The 26,297-nt window shown below is 40.7% G+C and overlaps 1 protein-coding gene across 1 annotated transcript in view; it reads left to right on the top strand.

Annotated features, from left to right (window-relative positions):
• The window catches only part of LOC106561266 (transcription factor Maf), a 214,132-nt gene that overhangs the window by 180,050 nt on the left and 7,785 nt on the right, over positions 1 to 26,297 (top strand). The window lies entirely within an intron of this gene.

Below are 26,297 nucleotides of genomic sequence, written 5' to 3' on the forward strand. Positions count from 1 at the left end.
ATGTAGCTATGGAGAAATAATGTGCTAGTGGGAAATAATATAGGTTGGGGGGAAATAATATAGCTAAGGGGAAATAATATAGGTAGGGGGAAATAATATAGCTAGGGAGAAATAATGTAGCTAGGGAGAAATAATGTAGCTAGGGGAAAATAATATAGGTGGGGGGAAATAATATAGCTAGGGAAAAATAATGTAGCAAGCGGGAAATAATATAGGTTGGGGGAAATAATATAGCTATGGAGAAATAATGTAGCTAGGGAGAAATAATGTAGCTAGGGGGAAATAAAATAGCTAGGGAGAAATAATATAGGTTGGGGGGAATTAATATAGCTATGGAGAAATAATGTAGCTAGGGAGACATAATGTAGCTAGGGGGAAATAATATAGGTTGGGGGGGAAATAATATAGCTAGGGAGAAATAATGTAGCTGGGGAGAAATAATGTAGCTAGGGGGAAATAATATAGCTAGGGCGGAATAATATAGCTAGGGAGAAATAATGTAGCTAGGGGGAAATAATATAGCTAGGGAGAAATAATGTAGCTAGGGGGAAATAATGTAGCTAGGGGGAAATAATATAGGTTGGGGGGGAAATAATATAGCTAGGGAGAAATAATGTAGCTAGGGAGAAATAATGTAGCTAGGGGGAAATAATATAGCTGGGGGAAATAATATAGCTAGGGAGAAATAATGTAGCTAGCGGGAAATAATATAGGTTGGGTGGAAATAATGTAGCTAGGGGAAAATAATGTAGTTAGGGAGAAATAATGTAGCTAGGGAGAAATAATGTAGCTAGGGGGAAATAATATAGGTTGGGGGGTAAATAACATAGCTAGGGGGAAATAATATAGGTTGGGGGGAAATAATATAGCGAGGGAGAAATAATGTAGCTAGGGAGAAATAATGTAGCTAGGGGGAAATAATATAGGTTGGGGGGAAATAATATAGCTAGGGAGAAATAATGTAGCTAGGGGGAAATAATATAGGTTGGGGGGAAATAATATAGCGAGGGAGAAATAATGTAGCTAGGGAGAAATAATGTAGCTAGGGGGAAATAATATAGGTTGGGGGGAAATAATGTAGCTAGGGAGAAATAATGTAGCTAGGGGGAAATAATATAGGTTGGGGGAAATAATATAGCTAGGGAGAAATAATGTAGCTAGGGAGAAATAATGTAGCTAGGGGGAAATAATATAGCTTCGGGGGAAATAATATAGGTTGGGGTGGAAAATAATATTGCTAGGGAGAAATAATATAGGTAGGGGGAAATAATATAGCTAGGGAGAAATAATATAGCTAGGGAGAAATAATATAGGTTGGGGAAATAATATAGCTAGGGAGAAATAATGTAGCTAGGGGGAAATAATATAGGTTGGGGGAAATAATATAGCTAGGGAGAAATAATGTAGCTAGGAAGAAATAATGTAGCTAGGGGGAAATAATGTAGCTAGGAGGAAATAATATAGGTTGGGGGGGAAATAATATAGCTAGGGAGAAATAATGTAGCTAGGGAGAAATAATGTAGCTAGGGGGAAATAATATAGGTTGGGGGGGAAATAATATAGCTAGAGAGATATAATGTAGCTATGGAGAAATAATGTAGGTAGAGGAAAATAATATAGCTAAGGGGAAATATAGCTAGGGAGATATAATGTAGCTACGGGGAAATAATATAGGTTGGGGGAGATAATATAGCTGGGGGAATAATATAGCTAGGGAGAAATAATGTAGCTAGGGGGAAATAATATAGCTAGGGAGAAATAATGTAGCTAGGGGGAAATAATGTAGCTAGGGGGAAATAATATAGGTTGGGGGGGAAATAATATAGCTAGGGAGAAATAATGTAGCTGGGGGAAATAATTTAGCTAGGGAGAAATAATGTAGCTAGGGGGAAATAATATAGGTTGGGGGAAATAATATAGCTAGGGAGAAATAATGTAGATTGGGGGGAAATAATATAGCGAGGGAGAAATAATGTAGCTAGGGAGAAATAATGTAGCTAGGGGGAAATAATATAGGTTGAGGGAAATCATATAGCTAGGGAGAAATAATGTAGCTAGGGAGAAATAATGTAGCTAGGGGGAAATAATATAGCTTCGGGAGAAATAATATAGGTTGGGGTGGAAAATAATATTGCTAGGGAGAAATAATATAGGTTGGGGGAAATAATGTAGCTAGGGAGAAATAATGTAGCTAGGGGGAAATAATATCGGTTGGGGGAAAATAATATAGCTAGGGGGAAATTAAATGCTAGGGGGAAATAATATAGCTAGGGAGAAATAATATAGCTGGGGGAATAATATAGCTAGGGAGAAATATTGTAGCTATGGGGGAAATAATATAGCTAGGGGAAAATCATATAGCTAGGGGGAAATCATATAGCTAGGGGGAAATAATATAGATAGGGGAAATAATGTAGCTAGGGAGAAATAATGTAGCTAGGGGGAAATAATATAGGTTGGGGGGGAAATAATATAGCTAGGGGGAAATAATATAGGTTGGGGGAAATAATATAGCTAGGGAGAAATAATGTAGCTAGGGAGAAGTAATGTAGCTAGGGGGAAATAATATAGGTGGGGGGTGGAAATAATATAGCTGGTGAGAAATAATGTAGCTAGGGAGAAATAATGTGCTAGGGGGAAATAATATAGGTTGGGGGGAAATAATATAGCTAGGGGGAAATAATTTAGGTTGGGGGGAAATAATATAGCTAGGGAGAAATAATGTAGCTAGGGAGAAATAATGTAGCTAGGGGAAAATAATATAGGTTGGGGGGGAAATAATATAGCTAGGGGAAAATAATGTAGCTAGGGGGAAATAATATAGGTTGGGGGAAATAATATAGCTATGGAGAAATAATGTAGCTAGGGAGAAATAATGTAGCTAGAGGGAAATAATATAGGTTGGGGGGGAAATAATATAGGTAGAGAGATATAATGTAGCTATGGAGAAATAATGTAGGTAGAGGAAAATAATATAGCTAAGGGGAAATATTGCTAGGGAGATATAATGTAGCTACGGGGAAATAATATAGGTTGGGGGAGATAATATAGCTGGGGGAATAATATAGCTAGGGAGAAATAATGTAGCTAGGGGGAAATAATATAGCTAGGGAGAAATAATGTAGCTAGGGGGAAATAATGTAGCTAGGGGGAAATAATATAGGTTGGGGGGGAAATAATATAGCTAGGGAGAAATAATGTAGCTAGGGAGAAATAATGTAGGTAGGGGGAAATAATATAGCTGGGGGAAATAATATAGCTAGGGAGAAATAATGTAGCTAGCGGGAAATAATATAGGTTGGGTGGAAATAATGTAGCTAGGGGAAAATAATGTAGTTAGGGAGAAATAATGTAGCTAGGGAGAAATAATGTAGCTAGGGAGAAATAATATAGGTTGGGGGTTAAATAATATAGCTAGGGGGAAATAATATAGGTTGGGGGAAATAATATAGCTAGGGTGAAATAATGTAGCTAGGGAGAAATATTGTAGCTAGGGGGAAATAATATAGGTTGGGGGGAAATAATATAGCTTGGGAGAAATAATGTAGCTTGGGAGAAATAATGTAGCTAGGGGGAAATAATATAGGTTGGGGGGTATATAACATAGCTAGGGGGAAATAATATAGATTGGGGGGAAATAATATAGCAAGGGAGAAATAATGTAGCTAGGGAGAAATAATGTAGCTAGGGGGAAATAATATAGGTTGGGGGGAAATAATATAGCTAGGGAGAAATAATGTAGCTAGGGGGAAATAATATAGGTTGGGGGAAATAATATAGCTAGGGAGAAATAATGTAGATTGGGGGGAAATAATATAGCGAGGGAGAAATAATGTAGCTAGGGAGAAATAATGTAGCTAGGGGGAAATAATATAGGTTGGGGGAAATAATATAGCTAGGGAGAAATAATGTAGCTAGGGGGAAATAATATAGGTTGGGGGAAATAATATAGCTAGGGAGAAATAATGTAGCTAGGGAGAAATAATGTAGCTAGGGGGAAATAATATAGCTTCGGGGGAAATAATATAGGTTGGGGTGGAAAATAATATTGCTAGGGAGAAATAATATAGGTAGGGGGAAATAATATAGCTAGGGAGAAATAATATAGCTAGGGAGAAATAATATAGGTTGGGGGAAATAATATAGCTAGGGAGAAATAATGTAGCTAGGAAGAAATAATGTAGCTAGGGGGAAATAATGTAGCTAGGAGGAAATAATATAGGTTGGGGGGGAAATAATATAGCTAGGGAGAAATAATGTAGCTAGGGAGAAATAATGTAGCTAGGGGGAAATAATATAGGTTGGGGGGGAAATAATATAGCTAGAGAGATATAATGTAGCTATGGAGAAATAATGTAGGTAGAGGAAAATAATATAGCTAAGGGGAAATATAGCTAGGGAGATATAATGTAGCTACGGGGAAATAATATAGGTTGGGGGAGATAATATAGCTAGGGAGAAATAATGTAGCTAGGGGGAAATAATATAGGTTGGGGGAAATAATATAGCTAGGAAGAAATAATGTAGCTAGGGAGAAATAATATAGCTAGGGAGAAATAATATAGGTTGGGGGAAATAATATAGCTAGGGAGAAATAATGTAGCTAGGAAGAAATAATGTAGCTAGGGGGAAATAATGTAGCTAGGAGGAAATAATATAGGTTGGGGGGGAAATAATATAGCTAGGGAGAAATAATGTAGCTAGGGAGAAATAATGTAGCTAGGGGGAAATAATATAGCTGGGGGAAATAATATAGCTAGGGAGAAATAATGTAGCTAGGGGGAAATAATATAGGTTGGGTGGAAATAATGTAGCTAGGGGAAAATAATGTAGTTAGGGAGAAATAATGTAGCTAGGGAGAAATAATGTAGCTAGGGAGAAATAATATAGGTTGGGGGGTAAATAATATAGCTAGGGGGAAATAATATAGGTTGGGGGAAATAATATAGCTAGGGAGAAATAATGTAGCTAGGGAGAAATATTGTAGCTAGGGGGAAATAATATAGGTTGGGGGGAAATAATATAGCTAGGGAGAAATAATGTAGCTAGGGGGAAATAATATAGGTTGGGGGAAATAATATAGCTAGGGAGAAATAATGTAGATTGGGGGAAATAATATAGCGAGGGAGAAATAATGTAGCTAGGGAGAAATAATGTAGCTAGGGGGAAATAATATAGGTTGGGGGAAATAATATAGCTAGGGAGAAATAATGTAGCTAGGGAGAAATAATGTAGCTAGGGGGAAATAATATAGCTTCGGGAGAAATAATATAGGTTGGGGTGGAAAATAATATTGCTAGGGAGAAATAATATAGGTTGGGGGAAATAATATAGCTAGGGAGAAATAATGTAGCTAGGGGGAAATAATATAGGTTGGGGGAAATAATATAGGTTGGGGGGGAAATAATATAGCTAGGGAGAAATAATATAGGTAGGGGGAAATAATATAGCTAGGGAGAAATAATATAGCTTGGGAGAAATAATATAGGTTGGGGGGGAAATAATATAGCTAGGGAGAAATGATGTAGCTAGGGAGAAATAATGTAGCTAGGGGGAAATAATATAGGTTGGGGGGAAATAATATAGCTAGGGGGAAATAATATAGGTTGGGGGAAATAATATAGCTAGGGAGAAATAATGTAGCTAGGGAGAAGTAATGTAGCTAGGGGGAAATAATATAGGTTGGGGGGGAAATAATATAGCTAGGGAGAAATAATGTAGCTAGGGAGAAATAATGTGCTAGGGGGAAATAATATAGGTTGGGGGGAAATAATATAGCTAGGGGGAAATAATATAGGTAGGGGGAAATAATATAGCTAGGGAGAAATAATGTAGCTAGGGAGAAATAATGTAGCTAGGGGAAAATAATATAAGTGGGGGGAAATAATATAGCTAGGGAAAAATAATGTAGCAAGGGGGAAATAATATAGGTTGGGGGAAATAATATAGCTATGGAGAAATAATGTAGCTAGGGACAAATAATGTAGCTAGGGGGAAATAATATAGCTAGGGAGAAATAATATAGGTTGGGGGGGAATTAATATAGCTATGGAGAAATAATGTAGCTAGGGAGACATAATGTAGCTAGGGGGAAATAATATAGGTTGGGGGGAAATAATATAGCGAGGGAGAAATAATGTAGCTGGGGAGAAATAATGTAGCTAGGGGGAAATAATATAGCTAGGGGGAAATAATATAGCTAGGGAGAAATAATGTAGCTAGGGGGAAATAATATAGGTTGGGTGGAAATAATGTAGCTAGGGGGAAATAATGTAACTAGGGAGAAATAATGTAGCTAGGGAGAAATAATGTAGCTAGGGAGAAATAATGTAGCTAGGGGGAAATAATATAGGTTGGGGGGGAAATAATATAGCTAGGGGGAAATAATATAGGTTGGGGGAAATAATATAGCTAGGGAGAAATAATGTAGCTAGGGAGAAGTAATGTAGCTAGGGGGAAATAATATAGGTGGGGGGGTGGAAATAATATAGCTGGTGAGAAATAATGTATCTAGGGAGAAATAATGTGCTAGGGGGAAATAATATAGGTTGGGGGGAAATAATATAGCTAGGGGGAAATAATTTAGGTTGGGGGGAAATAATATAGCTAGGGAGAAATAATGTAGCTTGGGAGAAATAATGTAGCTAGGGGGAAATAATATAGCTAGGGAGAAATAATATAGGTTGGGGGGGAATTAATATAGCTATGGAGAAATAATGTAGCTAGGGAGACATAATGTAGCTAGGGGGAAATAATATAGGTTGGGGGGAAATAATATAGCGAGGGAGAAATAATGTAGCTGGGGAGAAATAATGTAGCTAGGGGGAAATAATATAGCTAGGGAGAAATAATGTAGCTAGGGAGAAGTAATGTAGCTAGGGGGAAATAATATAGGTGGGGGGGTGGAAATAATATAGCTGGTGAGAAATAATGTATCTAGGGAGAAATAATGTGCTAGGGGGAAATAATATAGGTTGGGGGGAAATAATATAGCTAGGGGGAAATAATTTAGGTTGGGGGGAAATAATATAGCTAGGGAGAAATAATGTAGCTTGGGAGAAATAATGTAGCTAGGGGGAAATAATGTAGGTTGGTGGAAATAATATAGCTAGGGAGAAATAATGTAGCTAGGGAGAAATAATGTAGCTAGGGGGAAATAATATAGGTTGGGGGGTAAATAACATAGCTAGGGGGAAATAATATAGATTGGGGGGAAATAATATAGCAAGGGAGAAATAATGTAGCTAGGGAGAAATAATGTAGCTAGGGGGGAAATAATATAGGTTGGGGGGAAATAATATAGCTAGGGAGAAATAATGTAGCTAGGGGGAAATAATACAGGTTGGGGTAAATAATATAGCTAGGGAGAAATAATGTAGATTGGGGGGAAATAATATAGCTAGGGAGAAATAATGTAGCTAGGGGGAAATAATATAGGTTGGGGGAAATAATATAGCTAGGGAGAAATAATGTAGCTAGGGGGAAATAATATAGGTTGGGGGAAATAATATAGCTAAGGAGAAATAATGTAGCTAGGGAGAAATAATGTAGCTAGGGGGAAATAATATAGCTTCGGGGGAAATAATATAGGTTGGGGTGGAAAATAATATTGGTAGGGAGAAATAATATAGGTAGGGGGAAATAATATAGCTAGGGAGAAATAATATAGCTAGGGAGAAATAATATAGGTTGGGGGAAATAATATAGCTAGGGAGAAATAATGTAGCTAGGGGGAATTAATATACGTTGGGGTAAATAATATAGCTAGGGAGAAATAATGTAGCTAGGAAGAAATAATGTAGCTAGGGGGAAATAATGTAGCTGGGAGGAAATAATATAGGTTGGGGGGGAAATAATATAGCTATGGAGAAATAATATAGGTAGGGGGAAATAATATAGCTAGGGAGAAATAATATATCTTGGGAGAAATAATATAGGTTGGGGGGGAAATAATATAGCTAGGGAGAAATGATGTAGCTAGGGAGAAATAATGTAGCTAGGGGGAAATAATATAGGTTGGTGGGGAAATAATATAGCTAGGGGGAAATAATATAGGTTGGGGGAAATAATATAGCTAGGGAGAAATAATGTAGCTAGGGAGAAGTAATGTAGCTAGGGGGAAATAATATAGGTGGGGGGGGTGGAAATAATATAGCTGGTGAGAAATAATGTAGCTAGGGAGAAATAATGTGCTAGGGGGAAATAATATAGGTTGGGGGGAAATAATATAGCTAGGTGGAAATAATTTCGTTTGGGGGGAAATAATATAGCTAGGGAAAAATAATGTAGCTAGGGAGAAATAATGTAGCTAGGGGAAAATAATATAGGTTGGGGGGGAAATAATATAGCTAGGGAAAAATAATGTAGCTAGCGGGAAATAATATAGCTATGGAGAAATAATGTAGCTAGGGAGAAATAATGTAGGTAGAGGAAAATAATATAGCTAAGGGGAAATATAGCTAGGGAGATATAATGTAGCTACGGGGAAATAATATAGGTTGGGGGAGATAATATAGCTGGGGGAATAATATAGCTAGGGAGAAATAATGTAGCTAGGGAGATATAATGTAGCTATGGAGAAATAATATAGCTGGGGGAATAATATAGCTAGGGGGAAATAATATAGCTAGGGAGAAATAATGTAGCTAGGGAGAAATAATGTAGCTAGGGAGAACTAATGTAGCTAGGGGGAAATAATATAGGTTGGGGGGAAAATAACATAGCAAGGAGGAAATAATATAGATTGCGGGGAAAATAATATAGCTAGGGGGAAATAAAATCGCTAGGGGGAAATAATATAGCTAGGGAGAAATAATGTAGCTAGGGAGAAATAATATAGCTAGGGAGAAATAATATAGGTTGGGGGAAATAATATAGCTAGGGAGAAATAATGTAGCTAGGAAGAAATAATGTAGCTAGGGGGAAATAATGTAGCTAGGAGGAAATAATATAGGTTGGGGGGGAAATAATATAGCTAGGGAGAAATAATGTAGCTAGGGAGAAATAATGTAGCTAGGGGGAAATAATATAGCGGGGGAAATAATATAGCTAGGGAGAAATAATGTAGCTAGGGGGAAATAATATAGGTTGGGTGGAAATAATGTAGCTAGGGGAAAATAATGTAGTTAGGGAGAAATAATGTAGCTAGGGAGAAATAATGTAGCTAGGGAGAAATAATATAGGTTGGGGGTAAATAATATAGCTAGGGGGAAATAATATAGTTTGGGGGAAATAATATAGCTAGGGAGAAATAATGTAGCTAGGGGGAAATAATATAGGTTGGGTGGAAATAATGTAGCTAGGGGAAAATAATGTAGTTAGGGAGAAATAATGTAGCTAGGGAGAAATAATGTAGCTAGGGAGAAATAATATAGGTTGGGGGGTAAATAATATAGCTAGGGGGAAATAATATAGTTTGGGGGAAATAATATAGCTAGGGAGAAATAATGTAGCTAGGGAGAAATATTGTAGCTAGGGGGAAATAATATAGGTTGGGGGGAAATAATATAGCTAGGGAGAAATAATGTAGCTAGGGGGAAATAATATAGGTTGGGGGAAATAATATAGCTAGGGAGAAATAATGTAGATTGGGGGGAAATAATATAGCGAGGGAGAAATAATGTAGCTAGGGAGAAATAATGTAGCTAGGGGGAAATAATATAGGTTGGGGGAAATAATATAGCTAGGGAGAAATAATGTAGCTAGGGAGAAATAATGTAGCTAGGGGGAAATAATATAGCTTCGGGAGAAATAATATAGGTTGGGGTGGAAAATAATATTGCTAGGGAGAAATAATATAGGTTGGGGGAAATAATATAGCTAGGGAGAAATAATGTAGCTAGGGGGAAATAATATAGGTTGGGGGAAATAATATAGGTTGGGGGGGAAATAATATAGCTAGGGAGAAATAATATAGGTAGGGGGAAATAATATAGCTAGGGAGAAATAATATAGCTTGGGAGAAATAATATAGGTTGGGGGGGAAATAATATAGCTAGGGAGAAATGATTTAGCTAGGGAGAAATAATGTAGCTAGGGGGAAATAATATAGGTTGGGGGGAAATAATATAGCTAGGGGGAAATAATATAGGTTGGGGGAAATAATATAGCTAGGGAGAAATAATGTAGCTAGGGAGAAGTAATGTAGCTAGGGGGAAATAATATAGGTTGGGGGGGAAATAATATAGCTAGGGAGAAATAATGTAGCTAGGGAGAAATAATGTGCTAGGGGGAAATAATATAGGTTGGGGGGAAATAATATAGCTAGGGGGAAATAATATAGGTAGGGGGAAATAATATAGCTAGGGAGAAATAATGTAGCTAGGGAGAAATAATGTAGCTAGGGGAAAATAATATAAGTGGGGGGAAATAATATAGCTAGGGAAAAATAATGTAGCAAGGGGGAAATAATATAGGTTGGGGGAAATAATATAGCTATGGAGAAATAATGTAGCTAGGGAGAAATAATGTAGCTAGGGGGAAATAATATAGCTAGGGAGAAATAATATAGGTTGGGGGGGAATTAATATAGCTATGGAGAAATAATGTAGCTAGGGAGACATAATGTAGCTAGGGGGAAATAATATAGGTTGGGGGGAAATAATATAGCGAGGGAGAAATAATGTAGCTGGGGAGAAATAATGTAGCTAGGGGGAAATAATATAGCTAGGGGGAAATAATATAGCTAGGGAGAAATAATGTAGCTAGGGGGAAATAATATAGGTTGGGTGGAAATAATGTAGCTAGGGGGAAATAATGTAACTAGGGAGAAATAATGTAGCTAGGGAGAAATAATGTAGCTAGGGAGAAATAATGTAGCTAGGGGGAAATGATATAGGTTGGGGGGGAAATAATATAGCTAGGGGGAAATAATATAGGTTGGGGGAAATAATATAGCTAGGGAGAAATAATGTAGCTAGGGAGAAGTAATGTAGCTAGGGGGAAATAATATAGGTGGGGGGTGGAAATAATATAGCTGGTGAGAAATAATGTATCTAGGGAGAAATAATGTGCTAGGGGGAAATAATATAGGTTGGGGGGAAATAATATAGCTAGGGGGAAATAATTTAGGTTGGGGGAAATAATATAGCTAGGGAGAAATAATGTAGCTTGGGAGAAATAATGTAGCTAGGGGGAAATAATATAGCTAGGGAGAAATAATATAGGTTGGGGGGGAATTAATATAGCTATGGAGAAATAATGTAGCTAGGGAGACATAATGTAGCTAGGGGGAAATAATATAGGTTGGGGGGAAATAATATAGCGAGGGAGAAATAATGTAGCTGGGGAGAAATAATGTAGCTAGGGGGAAATAATATAGCTAGAGGGAAATAATATAGCTAGGGAGAAATAATGTAGCTAGGGGGAAATAATATAGGTTGGGTGGAAATAATGTAGCTAGGGGGAAATAATGTAACTAGGGAGAAATAATGTAGCTAGGGAGAAATAATGTAGCTAGGGAGAAATAATGTAGCTAGGGGGAAATAATATAGGTTGGGGGGGAAATAAAATAGCTAGGGGGAAATAATATAGGTTGGGGAAAATAATATAGCTAGGGAGAAATAATGTAGCTAGGGAGAAGTAATGTAGCTAGGGGGAAATAATATAGGTGGGGGGGTGGAAATAATATAGCTGGTGAGAAATAATGTAGCTAGGGAGAAATAATGTGCTAGGGGGAAAAAATATAGGTTGGGGGGAAATAATATAGCTAGGGGGAAATAATTTAGGTTGGGGGGAAATAATATAGCTAGGGAGAAATAATGTAGCTTGGGAGAAATAATGTAGCTAGGGGGAAATAATTTAGGTTGGTGGAAATAATATAGCTAGGGAGAAATAATGTAGCTAGGGAGAAATAATGTAGCTAGGGGGAAATAATATAGGTTGGGGGGAAATAATATAGCTAGGGAGAAATAATGTAGATTGGGGGGAAATAATATAGCTAGGGAGAAAAAATGTAGCTAGGGAGAAATAATGTAGCGGGGGGGGGGGGGTAGCGGGGAAATAAGTAGCTAGGGGGTTCGGGGGGAAATAATATAGCTAGGGAGAAATAATGTAGCTAGGGGGAAATAATATAGGTTGGGGGAAATAATATAGCTAAGGAGAAATAATGTAGCTAGGGAGAAATAATGTAGCTAGGGGGAAATAATATAGCTTCGGGGGAAATAATATAGGTTGGGGTGGAAAATAATATTGGTAGGGAGAAATAATATAGGTAGGGGGAAATAATATAGCTAGGGAGAAATAATATAGCTAGGGAGAAATAATATAGGTTGGGGGAAATAATATAGCTAGGGAGAAATAATGTAGCTAGGGGGAATTAATATACGTTGGGGGAAATAATATAGCTAGGGAGAAATAATGTAGCTAGGAAGAAATAATGTAGCTAGGGGGAAATAATGTAGCTGGGAGGAAATAATATAGGTTGGGGGGAAATAATATAGCTAGGGAGAAATAATATAGGTAGGGGGAAATAATATAGCTAGGGAGAAATAATATAGCTTGGGAGAAATAATATAGGTTGGGGGGGAAATAATATAGCTAGGGAGAAATGATGTAGCTAGGGAGAAATAATGTAGCTAGGGGGAAATAATATAGGTTGGGGGGGAAATAATATAGCTAGGGGGAAATAATATAGGTTGGGGGAAATAATATAGCTAGGGAGAAATAATGTAGCTAGGGAGAAGTAATGTAGCTAGGGGGAAATAATATAGGTGGGGGGTGGAAATAATATAGCTGGTGAGAAATAATGTAGCTAGGGAGAAATAATGTGCTAGGGGGAAATATTAAAGGTTGGGGGAAATAATATAGCTAGGGGGAAATAATTTAGTTTGGGGGGAAATAATATAGCTAGGGAGAAATAATGTAGCTAGGGAGAAATAATGTAGATAGGGGAAAATAATATAGGTTGGGGGGGAAATAATATAGCTAGGGAAAAATAATGTAGCTAGGGGGAAATAATATAGGTTGGGGGAAATAATATAGCTATGGAGAAATAATGTAGCTAGGGAGAAATAATGTAGGTAGAGGAAAATAATATAGCTAAGGGGAAATATAGCTAGGGAGATATAATGTAGCTACGGGGAAATAATATAGGTTGGGGGAGATAATATAGCTGGGGGAATAATATAGCTAGGGAGAAATAATGTAGCTAGGGAGATATAATGTAGCTATGGAGAAATAATATAGCTGGGGGAATAATATAGCTAGGGGGAAATAATATAGCTAGGGAGAAATAATGTAGCTAGGGGGAAATAATATAGGTTGGGGGGAAAATAACATAGCAAGGAGGAAATAATATAGATTGCGGGGAAAATAATATAGCTAGGGGGAAATAAAATCGCTAGGGGGAAATAATATATCTAGGGAGAAATAATATAGCTGGGTGAATAATATAGCTAGGGAGAAATAATGTAGCTTGGGAGAAATAATGTAGCTAGGGGGAAATAATATCGGTTGGGGGAAAATAATATAGCTAGGGGGAAATTAAATGCTAGGGGGAAATAATATAGCTAGGGAGAAATAACATAGCTGGGGGAATAATATAGCTAGGGAGAAATAATGTAGCTATGGGGAAATAATATAGCTAGGGGGAAATAATATAGCTAGGGGGAAATATTATATCTAGGGAGAAATAATTTAGCTAGGGAGAAATAATATAGCTAGGGGGAAATATTATAGCTAGAGAGAAATAATGTAGCTAGGGAGAAATAATATAGCTAAGGGGAAATAATATAGCTAGGGAGAAATAATGTAGCTAGGGGGAAATAATATAGGTTGGGCGGGAAATAATATAGCTAGTGGGAAATCATATAGCTAAGGAGAAATAATATAGCTCGGGAAAATAATATAGCTATGGGCAAATAATGTAGCTAGGAGGAAATAATATAGCTAAGGGGGAAATAATATAGCTAGGGGGAAATAATATAGCTAGGGGGAAATAATATAGCTAGGGGGAAATAATATAGCTAGGGGGAAATAATATAGCTAGGGAGAAATAATATTGCTAGATGAAATAATGTAGCTAGGGGGAAATAATATAGCTAGGGGAAAATCATATAGCTAGGGGGAAATCATATAGCTAGGGGGAAATAATATAGCTAGGGGAAATGATGTAGCTGGGGGAAATAATGTAGCTAAGGGGAAATAATATAGCTAGGGAGAAATAATATAGCTAGGGGGAAATAATATAGCTAGGGAGAAATAATATAGCTAGGGAGAAATAATATAGCTAAGGGGAAATAATATAGCTAGGGAGAAATAATATTGCTAAGGGGAAATCATATAGCTAGGGGGAAATAATATAGCTAGGGAGAAATAATATAGCTAAGGGGAAATAATATAGCTAGGTAGAAATAATATAGCTAAGGTGAAATCATAAAGCTAGGGGGAAATAATATGGCTAGGGAGAAATAATATAGCTAGGGAGAAAAAATGTTGGTTCTGTTGGAGCTTGAGGAAGGAAGTGTTCTCTGATTCGTTTTTATTTGACAGTGTTTCTAAAGTCAGCAAAAAAAAGAAACGTCCTCTCACTGTCAACTGCGTTTATTTTCAGCAAACTTAACATGTGTAAATATTTGTATGAACTGTGGCAAAGAAGGGGGTCGAGTGATAAATGGCAGATATGTGAGGGCAGAACTAATAAACGGGCTCTGCCCGATCACTAAAATGGCCACCCCGATCAGAACTACAGGTCACAAAATGGCCGACTGCCAAAACTACAATTCCCAGAAGCAAGGGGAACCCTCAGAAGGTGGAGCCGACCCACAGATAAAAGGTCAAGAAAAACCAGGAAGAGAGAGAGAGGGCGGGAAGGATCTATGAACCATAGAGAAAGAGACAATCTACATTGGCTGGATTTACCGTGTACGAGCTGGACTGTTTTGGACTTACCTGTTGGCGTTTAGACCTGGACCTACCGAGAACCAGATTTGTGTACCGAACCCTGCTATCCTTGACCTTACCTGCGGCCTGGGTGGACCAGGACAGCGAAACAAACACACAGGTACTGTCATGTTCGAAAGAACTTTCATTCTGGGCTGACTTTGGTGACAGTTTCCCACTTAATTTGTGACAAACGCTCCTAACTTTGAAGAGGTTTGCCACAGAACATAGGAAGATTCAACAACTGAGACATAAACTGAACAAGTTCCACAGAAATGTGACTAACAGAAATTGAATAATGTGTCCCTGAACAAAGGGGGTGTCAAAATCTCTGGGGGGAATGGCCCTAGCCCTCGATCCAACAGGTCCCAGATGTGCTCAATGGGACTGAGATCCGGGCTCCTCGCTGGCCATGGCAGAACACTGACATTCCTGTCTTGCAGGAAATCACACACAGAACGAGCAGTATGGCCAGCGGCATTGTCATGCTGAAGGGTCCTGTCAGGATGAGCCTGCAGGAAGGTTACTACAGTACGGAGAAAAAATGTATAAAACGTATGAAATGTATGCATTCACTACTGTAAGTCGCTCTGGATAAGAGCGTCTGCTAAATGACTAAAATGTAAATGTACATGAGGGAGGAGGATGTCTTCCCTGTAACGCACAGCGTTGAGATTGCCGCCCCAGACCATGACGGACCCTCCACCTCCAAATCGATCCCGCTCCAGAGTACAGGCCTCAGTGTAACGCTCATTCCTTCGACAATAAACGCGAATCCAACCATCACCCCTGGTGATACAAAACCGCGACTCTTCAGTGAAGAGCACTTTTTGCCAGTCCTGTCTGGTCCAGCAATGGTGGGTTTGTGCCCATAGGCGACGTTGTTGCTGGTGATGTCTGGTGAGGACCTGCCTTACAACAGGCATACAAGCCCTCAGTCCAGCCTCTCTCAGCCTATTGCGGACAGTCTGAGCACTGATGGAGGGATTGTGCATTCCTGGTGTAACTCGGGCAGTTGTTGTTGCCATCCTGTACCTGTCCCGCAGCTGTGATGTTCGGATGTACCGATCCTGTGCAGGTGTTGTTACACGTGGTCTACCACTGCGAGGATGATCAGCCGTCCGTCCTGTCTCCCTGTAGCGCTGTCTTAGGCGTCTCACTGTACGGACATTGCAATTTATTGGCACGTTCACGCAGATCAGCAGGGACCCTGGGCATCTTTCTTTTGGTGTTTTTCAGAGTCAGTAGAAAGGCCTCTTTAGTGTCCCAAGTTTTCATAACTGTGACCATAATTGCCTACCGTCTGTAAGCTGTTAGTGTCTAAATGACCGTTCCACAGGTGCATGTTCATTAGTTGTTTATGGTTCATTGAATAAGCATGGGAAACAGTGTCTAAACCCTTTACAATGAAGATCTGTGAAGTTATTTGGATATTTACGAATTATCTTTGAAAGACAGGGTCCTGAAAAAGGGACGTTTCTTTTGTTGCTGAGTTTATGTGTGATCCAAGGGAACGTTAACTACAGGCCAAGCATTTGCATCTCAGAATTATTTTTTGGTCTCAGTATATTGAATGTTTACATGTTCATTTCTATAGAATATTCTCCAGCCTCAAATACATACACTGCCACATAGCAGTGTTAGACGCAGCCTGTACAAGAAGTGCCAGAACACCCTGGGACTAAACATATGGGCTCCTCTAGAATATTCTCACCAACCTCAACCTCACACATATGTGCGCACGCTCACACACTCTCACACACACACACACACTCTTTCCTCTCTTTATTTTGCATGGGGCTAGATTTCAAAGGTATTACATGGTGAAGCTGATCATTTCATTGAGGAGACATTGTATTGCCAGACAGTCTGTGTAAGTGTTGGGTCTGAGCCTGGTTAAGGTATAGGTGGTGATGTGCTGTTCCACCACAGGTATTTACATGTCAGATAGAGAAGCAGCCGACACAGCTACAGGGGACAATCCCACTGCAGTAAACACCAACGCCAACGGCCACACACACACACACACACACACACACATAGATACACCACACACACAAACGCAGCCACAAGCGCACACACACACGAACACAGGCAGACACACAAGCACACACACTGACGGTTTCGGGCCACACCCCAATGCACGCACGCATGCGCGCGCGCACACACACACACACACACACACACACACACACACACACACACACACACAGTCAGGCCTCAATCTGTAAGTGTAATATCCCCATTAGACAGTCACATTTATTGATAAATATATAGAAACCCAGCCTAAAACCCCAAACAGCAAGCAATGCAGATGTAGAAGCACGGTGGCTAGGAAAAACTCCCTAGAAAGACAGGAATCTTGGGAGAAACCCAGAGAGGAACCAGGCTCTGAGCGGTGGCCAGTCCTCTTCTGGCTGTGCCGGGTGGAGATTATAACAGAACATGGCCAAGATGTTCAAACGTTCATAGATGACCAGCAGAGTCAGATAATAATAATCACAGTGGTTGTAGAGGGTGCAACAGGTCAGCACCTCAGGAGTAAATGTCAGTTGGCTTTTCATAGACGATCATTCAGAGTTAGAGACAGCAGGTGCGGTAGAGAGAGAGAGAGTCCAAAACAGCAGGTCTGGGACAGGTAGCACGTCCGGTGAACAGGTCATGGTTCCATAGCCACAGGCAGAACAGTTGAAGCTGGAGCAGCTGCCAATGATCCGTTTTTCATTTTCGTTTGTGTCTGTCTGATTTGTTTACACCTGTGTCCTATTAGTTGATTACGGTGGGTTTATTAACCTCCGTTGCCTGCTATTCTTTGTGGGGGATTATTTGCTGTTGTTGCTCTGCTGGGGGGGCGTGTTTGTGGGGGATTGTTTGCTGTTGTTGCTCTGCTAGGGGGGCGTGTTTGTGGGGGATTATTTGCTGTTGTTGCTCTGCTGGGGGGGCGTGTTTGTGGGGGATTATTTGCTGTTGTTGCTCTGCTGGGGGGGCGTGTTTGTGGGGGATTATTTGCTGTTGTTGCTCTGCTGGGGGGGCGTGTTTGTGGGGGATTATTTGCTGTTGTTGCTCTGCTAGGGGGGCGTGTTTGTGGGGGATTATTTGCTGTTGTTGCTCTGCTAGGGGGGCGTGTTTGTGGGGGATTATTTGCTGTTGTTGCTCTGCTAGGGGGGCGTGTTTGTGGGGGATTATTTGCTGTTGTTGCTCTGCTAGGGGGGCGTGTTTGTGGGGGATTATTTGCTGTTGTTGCTCTGCTAGGGGGGCGTGTTTGTGGGGGATTATTTGCTGTTGTTGCTCTGCTAGGGGGGCGTGTTTGTGGGGGATTATTTGCTGTTGTTGCTCTGCTAGGGGGGCGTGTTTGTGGGGGATTATTTGCTGTTGTTGCTCTGCTAGGGGGGCGTGTTTGTGGGGGATTATTTGCTGTTGTTGCTCTGCTAGGGGGGCGTGTTTGTGCCACAGGGTTTTTTTCCTCACGGTCGTGTTTCACCGTGTTTAGTTTATTTGGGAGTAGAGGTTTCTCCTCCGTGTGTTACGTTTATTTCCCTGTGTGTGGCGACTTCGTTGGGTGTGTTTCCCCACCTGTTGTTGTCGTGTTTGGGACGTTTAATAAACTATTGTACTCTGGAAATTCCTTGCTCTCCTGCGCCTGACTCCTGCACCTACCTCTTCTTAGGAGGAACGTAACAAACAGATACCAGCATTATAGCATTAATAACACTGTTTAATCAACTACACAATTCAACGTAGAGTCATATTGATATTTTAAGATTGTAAATTACATCCTATCTTATTTTAAACACTACATGACTGAAATTAAATTAGGGTTTTGTCCAATAAGCACTTTCACACCAACTCATATTTTCTGGAATTTCTCAACCAAAGCAAGCCTCTGTATTTAGTTGGCAACAATTTCATTGACTTCATTACAATAGCACTTAATGAATATTGATTAGTCATTTAAATCACATCCTAAAGAGAAAGAGAGAGAATGAGTGTGTGTGAAAGAGAGAGAGAGAGAGAGAGTTTATAGCCTGGTGTAGGCAGAAGGTACAGTATGTTTCCTCCCTCCCAGTAGATATGTATTGAGTTAGTCTAGTCCATGGAGGGCTTTAACATTGATTGTGATAATTAAATATATCCGCTCCAAATGGCAGCATTCCAGCCGTCAAGACTACCAATATCAGCAATACAAACATCCTCAAATCAATCCACCCATAATTATACACTGAGAAGGGAAATTAATCTTATGGCAAAAGAATATTTGATAAATTCACACATAAACATGTTTCAATTAGAAATCATTATCACCACAAAGAGACATACAGTTGAAGTCGGAAGTTTACATACACCTTAGCCAAATAAATGTATACTCAGTTTTTCACAATTCCTGACATTTAATCCTAATAAAAATTCCCTGTCTTAGGTCAGTTAGAATCACCAATTTATTTTAACAATGTGAAATGTCAGAATAATAGTTGAGAATTATTTATTTCAGCTTTTATTTCTTTCATCACATTCCCAGTGGGTCAGAAGTTTACATACACTCAATTAGTATTTGGTAGCATTGTCTTTAAATTGTTTAAGTTGGGTCAAACGTTTCGGGTACCCTTCCACAAGCTTCCCACAATAAGTTGGGTGAATTTTGGCCCACTCCTCCTGACAGAGCTGGTGTAACTGAGTCAGGTTTCTAGGCTTCCTTGCTCACACACGCTTTTTCAGCTCTGCCCACAAATTTTCTATGGGATTGAGGTCAGGGCTTTGTGATGGCCACTCCAATACCTTGACTTTGTTGTCCATTTCGCCACAACTTTGGAAGTATGCTTAAGGTCATTGTCCATTTGGAAGACCCATTTGCGACCAAGCTTTAACTTCCTGACTGATGTCTTGAGATGTTGCTTCAATATATCCACATAATTTTCCTGCCTCATGATGCCATCTATTTTGTGAAGTGCAGCAAAGCACACCCACAACATGATGCTGTCACCCCGTGCTTCACGGTTGGGATTGTGTTCTTCGGCTTGCAAGCCTCCCCCTTTTTCCTCCAAACATAATGATGGTCATTATGGCCAAACAGTTATATTTTTGTTCAAACAGACCAGAGGACATTTCTCCAAAAAGTACGATCTTTGTCCCCATGTGCAGTTGCAACCCATAGTCTGGCTTTTTTATTGTGGTTTTAGAGCAGTGGCTTCTTCCTTGCTGAGCTGCCTTTCAGGTTATGTCCATATAGGACTCGTTTTACTGTGGATATAGATAATGTTGTACCTGTTTCCTCCAGCATCTTCACAAGGTCCTTTGCTGTTGTTCTGGGATTGATTTGCGCTTTTCACACTAAAGTATGTTCATCTCTAGGAGACAGAATGCGTCTCCTTCCTGAGCGGTATGATGGCTGCGTGGTCCCATGGTGTTTATACTTGCGTATTATTGTTTGTACAGATGAACGTGGTACCTTCAGGCTTTTGGAAATTGCTCGCAAGGATGAACCAGACTTGTAGAGGTCAGGGCGTGACACCCCTCCTAGTGAGAGGGTTTATTTCTCTATGTTGTTAGGTCGGGGTGTGGGGTGGGCATTCTATGTGTTATTTTCTATGTTTTGGCCGGGTATGGTTTCCAATCAGAGGCAGGTGTCTATCGTTGTCTCTAATTGGAAGCCATACTTAGGCAGCCTTTTTCCACCTGTGTTTGTGGGATCTTGATTTTGTACTGCTCGTTATAGCCTGCAAGACGGGACGGTCGTTTGTATTTGTTTATTATTTTGATTAAGTGTTCCGATTTAAAATAAAGATGAACACTCACCACGCTGCCCCTCGGTCTAATCCTTTGGACGATCGTTACACCTAGGGACGGCATGGAAGAGCACCAGTAAGCCAGTGACTGAGCCCCTGTAATAGGGTAAGAGGTAGAGAATCCCAGTGGAGAGAGGGGAACCGGCCAGGCAGAGACAGCAAGGGCGGTTCGTTGCTCCAGTGCCTTTCCGTTCACCTTCACACTCCTGGGCCAGACTACACTCAATCATATGACCTACTGAAGAGATGAGTCTTCAGTAAAGACTTAAAGGTTGAGAGCGAGTATGCGTCTCTCACATGGGTAGGCAGACCATTCCAGAAAAATTGAGCTCTATAGGAGAAAGCCCTGCCTCCAGTTGTTTGCTTAGAAATTCTAGGGACAATTAGGAGGCCTGCGTCTTGTGACCGTAGCGTACGTGTAGGTATGTATGTAATGCTTTGTAGGTTAGCAGTAAAACCTTGAATTCTGCCCTTGCCTTAACAGGAAGCCAGTGTAGGGAAGCTAGCACTGGAGCAATATGATCACATTTTTCGGTTCTAGTCAGGATTCTAGCAGCCGTATTTAGCACTAACTGAAGTTTATTTAGTGCTTTATCTATGTAGCCGGAAAGTAGAGCATTGCAGTAGCCCAACCTAGAAGTAACAAAAGCATGGATTAATTGTTCTGCATCATTTTTGGACAGAAAGTTTCAGATTTTTACAATGTTACATAGATGGAAAAAAGCTGTCCTTGAAACAGTCTTGATATGTTCGTAAAAAGAGAGATCAGGGTCCAGAGTAACGCCGAGGTCCTTCACAGTTTTATTTGAGACGACTGCACAACCATCAAGATTAATTGTCAGATTCAACAGAAGATCTCTTTGTTTCTTGGGACCTAGAACAAGCATCTCTGTTTTGTCCGAGTTTAAAAGTAGAACGTTTGCAGCCATCCACTTATGTCTGAAACACAGGCTTCTAGCGAGGGCAATTTTGGGGCTTCACCATGTTTCATTGAAAAGTACAGCTGTGTGTCATCCACATAGCAGTGAAAGTTAACATTATGTTTTTGAATGACATCCCCAACAGGTAAAATATATAGTGAAAACAATAGTGGTCCTAAAACGGAACCTTGAGGAACACCAACATTTACAGTTGATTTGTCAGAGGACAAACCATTCTCAGAGACAAACTGATATCTTCCCGATGGATAAGATCTAAACCAGGCCAGAACTTGTCCGTGTAGACCAATTTGGGTTTCCAATCTCTCCAAAAGAATGTGGTGATCGATGGTATCAAAAGCAGCACTAAGGTCTAGGAGCACGAGGACAGATGCAGAGCCTCGGTATGACACCATTAAAAGGTAATTTACCACCTTCACAAGTGCCGTCTCAGTGCTATGATGGGGTCTAAAACCAGACTGAAGCATTTCGTATACATTGTTTGTCTTCAGGAAGGCAGTGAGTTGCTGCGCAACCGCTTTTTCAAAAATTTTGGAGAGGAATGGAAGATTCGATATAGGCCGATAGTTTTTTATATTTTCTGGGTCAAGGTTTGGCTTTTTCAAGAGAAGCTTAATTACTGCCACTTTTAGTGAGTTTGGTACACATCCGAGAGATGGATAGAGAGCCGTTTATTATGTTCAACATAGGAGGGCCAAGCACAGGAAGCAGCTCTTTCAGTAGTTTAGTTGGAGTAGGGTCCAATATGCAGCTTGAAGGTTTAGAGGCCATGATTATTTTCATCATTGTGTCAAGAGATATAGTACTAAAACACTTGAGTTTCTCCCTTGATCCTAGGTCCTGACAGAGTTGTGCAGACTCAGGACAACGGAGCTTTGGAGGAATATGCAGATTTAAAAAGGAGTCCGTAATTTGCTTTCTAATGATCATGATCTTTTCCTCAAAGAAGTTCATGAATTTATTACTGCTGAAGTGAAAGCCATCCTCTCTTGGGGAATGCTGCTTTTTAGTTAGCTTTGCGACAGTATCAAAAAGAAATTTCGGATTGTTCTTATTTTCCTCAATTAAGTTGGAAAAATAGGATGATCGAGCAGCAGTGAGGGCTCTTCGATACTGCACGGTACTGTCTTTCCAAGCTAGTCGGAAGACTTCCAGTTTGGTGTGGCGCCATTTCCGTTCCAATTTTCTGGAAGCTTGCTTCAGAGCTCGTGTATTTTCTGTATACCAGGGAGCTAGTTTCTTATGACAAAAGTTTTTAGGGGTGCAACTGCATCTAGGCTATTGCACAAAGTTACATTGAGTTCCTCAGTTAGGTGGTTAACTGATTTTTGTCCTCTGTCGTCCTTGGGTAGGCAGAGGGAGTCTGGAAGGCCATAAAGGAATCTTTGGGTTGTCTGAGAATTTATAGCACGACTTTTGATGCTCCTTGGTTGGGGTCTGAACAGATTATTTGTTGCGATTGCAAACGTAATAAAATGGTGGTCCGATAGTCCAGGATTATGAGGAAAAACATTAAGATCCACAACATTTATTCCATGGGACAAAACTAGGTCCAGAGTATGACTGTGGCAGTGAGTAGGTCCAGAGACATGTTGGACAAAACCCACTGAGTCGATGATGGCTCCGAAAGCCTTTTGGAGTGGGTCTGTGGACTTTTCCATGTGAATATTAAAGTCACCAAAAATGTGAATATTATCTGCTATGTCCGAAAGGAATTCAAGGAACTCAGTGAGGAACGCTGTATATGGCCCAGGAGGCCTGTATACAGTAGCTATAAAAAGTGATTGAATAGGCTGCATAGATTTCATGACTAGAAGCTCAAAAGACGAAAACGTTGTTTTATTTTTTTTGTAAATTGAAATTTGCTATCGTAAATGTTAGCAACTCCTCTGCCTTTGCGGGATGCACGGGGGATATGGTCACTAGTGTAACCAGGAGTTGAGGCCTTATTTAACACAGTAATTCATCAGGCTTAAGCCATGTTTCAGTCAGGCCAATCACATCAAGTTTATGATCAGTGATTAGTTCATTGACTGTAACTGCCTTTGAAGTGAGGGCTCTAACATTAAGTAGCCCTATTTTGAGATGTGAGGTATCACGATCTCTTTCAATAATGGCAGGAATGGAGGAGGTCTTTATTGTAGTGAGATTGCTAAAGCGAACACCACCATGTTTAGTTTTGCCCAACCTAGGTCGAGGCAGACACGGTCTCAATGGGGATAGCTGACTCCACTGACTATGCTAGTGGCAGACTCCACTAAGCTGGCAGGCTGGCTCACAGCCTGCTGCCTGGCCTGCACCCTATTTCATTGTGGAGCTAGGGGAGTTAGAGCCCTGTCTATGTTCATAGATAAGATGAGAGCACCCATCCAGCTAGGATGGAGTCCGGCACTCCTCAACAGGCCAGGTTTGGTCCTGTTTGTGGGTGAGTCCCAGAAAGAGGGCCAATTATCTACAAATTCTATCTTTTGGGAGGGGCAGAAAACAGTTTTAAACAAGCGATTGAGTTGAGACTCTGCTGTAGAGCTCATCACTCCCCCTAACTGGGAGGGGGCCAGAGACAATTACTCGATGCCGACAAATCTTTCTAGCTGATTTACACGCTGAAGCTATGTTGCGCTTGGTGACCTCTGACTGTTTCATCCCAACATCGTTGTTGCCGACGTGGATAACAATATCCCTATACTCTCTATACTCGCCAGTTTTAGCCTTAGCCAGCACCATCTTCAGATTAGCCTTAACATCGGTAGCCCTGCCCCCTGGTAAACAGTGTACGATCGCTGGATGATTCGTTTTAAGTCCAATACTGCGGGTAATGGAGTCGCCAATGACTAGGGTTTTCAATTTGTCAGAGCTAATGGTGGGAGGCTTCGGCCTCTCAGACCCCGTAACGGGAGGAGTAGAGACTAGAGAAGGCTCGGCCTCTGACTCCGACTCGCTGCTTAATGGGGAGAACCGGTTGAAAGTTTCTGTCGGCTGAATGAGCGACACCGGTTGAGCATTCCTACAGCATTTCCCTCCAGAAGCCATGAGAAAGTTGTCCGGCTGTGGGGACCGTGCGAGGGGATTTATACTAACGTTACTATCTGTACTTACTGGTGGCACAGACGCTGTTTCATCCTTTCCTACACTGAAATTACCCTTGCCTAACGATTGTGTCTGAAGCTGGGCTTGCAGCACAGCTATCCTTGCCGTAAGGCGATCGTTCTCCTGTATATTATGAGTACAGCGACTGCAATTAGAAGGCATCATGTTAATGTTACTTAGCTTCGGCTGTTGGAGGTCCTGACGAACCACGTCCAGATAAAACCTCCGGAGTGAAAAAGTTGAATGAAAAAAGTTGAGTGAGGGAAAAACTAAAAATATAAACGGTAATTAAAAAGTAAAAAACGTAAAGTTGTCAGGTAGCAAAGTAAGGTTGGCAACAAAACGCACAGCAGCACGTAAACAAGTCTGCAAGTTGTGACCGGAAATGACGCTCAGGGATTCTCTCTTCTGTTCGCATCTCCTCTCGTTTCCTCTCCTCTCCTGTTCTGTTCTTCTCCAATGTTCACACCTCCTCTTTTCCCATCTTCTCCTGCTCTCCTCTGTTCACATCGCCGCTCTTTTCCTCTCCTCTCCTGTTCTCCTCTCTTCTGTTCTCTGAGCATTGGGAGGAAGTGTAATGTATTGATTAACTATCTGATGATTCCGATAGGACCTGATCAATAAGACTTTGTTTGAAAGCCAGGTAGGGATCTCCCTCTACAGTCAGAACACACACACACACACACACACACACACACACACACACACACACACACACACACACACACACACACACACTCATAGATCCACAGCAGCAATGCACACCCAGAAGAGATCTTAATGCTGTGTTTCCTGTTTGTTGTCTGCCCGGCATCTCTCTGAGTGTGTGTGTCAATGACTGGTTAAAGCAGGAGGACTACGTGCTGTTGATGTCTCACTCATTTTGTCTATGAAGGAGCTCAGTGACATGCATTCATCTGTGTGTGTGTGTGTGTGTGTGTGTGTGTGTGTAAGTATCTCAGCTTCCTGGTCCTTACCAGTTCGGGAGCAGAGGGAGGCAAGTGTAAGGGGCCCAGCTGTAGCAATACAGTCCCTAAGGGCCACAGAAGGGGGCCTGGACCTATAACGGGGTGCACCTCCTCCCCCTGTACCCCATCCCTCTCCCCTTTAGGTCAGTGAGTGTGTAGCAGCCGGTTACATGCCCACACAGCCACAGGGTAGCAGGAAGAGTTCAGGTCAACTCCAACATGCCTAAAAATAATTTGATTTTAAAAAAAGTAAGAAAAGATTTGTAAAGCTTAGGGGATGTCTAGATGTGTTGTTGTTTCCTCTCTAGCCTAGGGACTTAGACATTCTGGACACCTCTATACATTTCTCTAAATCTCCCTGTCCTCAATTCCTCACCGTGTGTGTGTGTGTGTGTGTGTGTGTGTGTGTGTGTGTGTGTGTGTGTGTGTGTGTGTGTGTGTGTGTGTGTGTGTGTGTGTGTGTGTGTAAGAACACTAACAAGACAGCTGTAGTCTGGGTACAGTAGGCTAAACAGATGAGTGTATGTATAATACAGTGTTGAATCCTGTTGAACACTGTGCCGGAGCAGGGTTCGTTTAGCAGTGAAAGGGACTCTCTCAGGCATCGATTCAGCCGACCAACCAGGCATGAGAATAATGCAGGT

The sequence above is a fragment of the Salmo salar genome, chromosome 10, assembly GCF_965601325.2.
Source record: "Salmo salar chromosome 10, fSalSal1, whole genome shotgun sequence".
In the NCBI taxonomy this organism is placed as follows: Eukaryota; Metazoa; Chordata; class Actinopteri; order Salmoniformes; family Salmonidae; genus Salmo; species Salmo salar.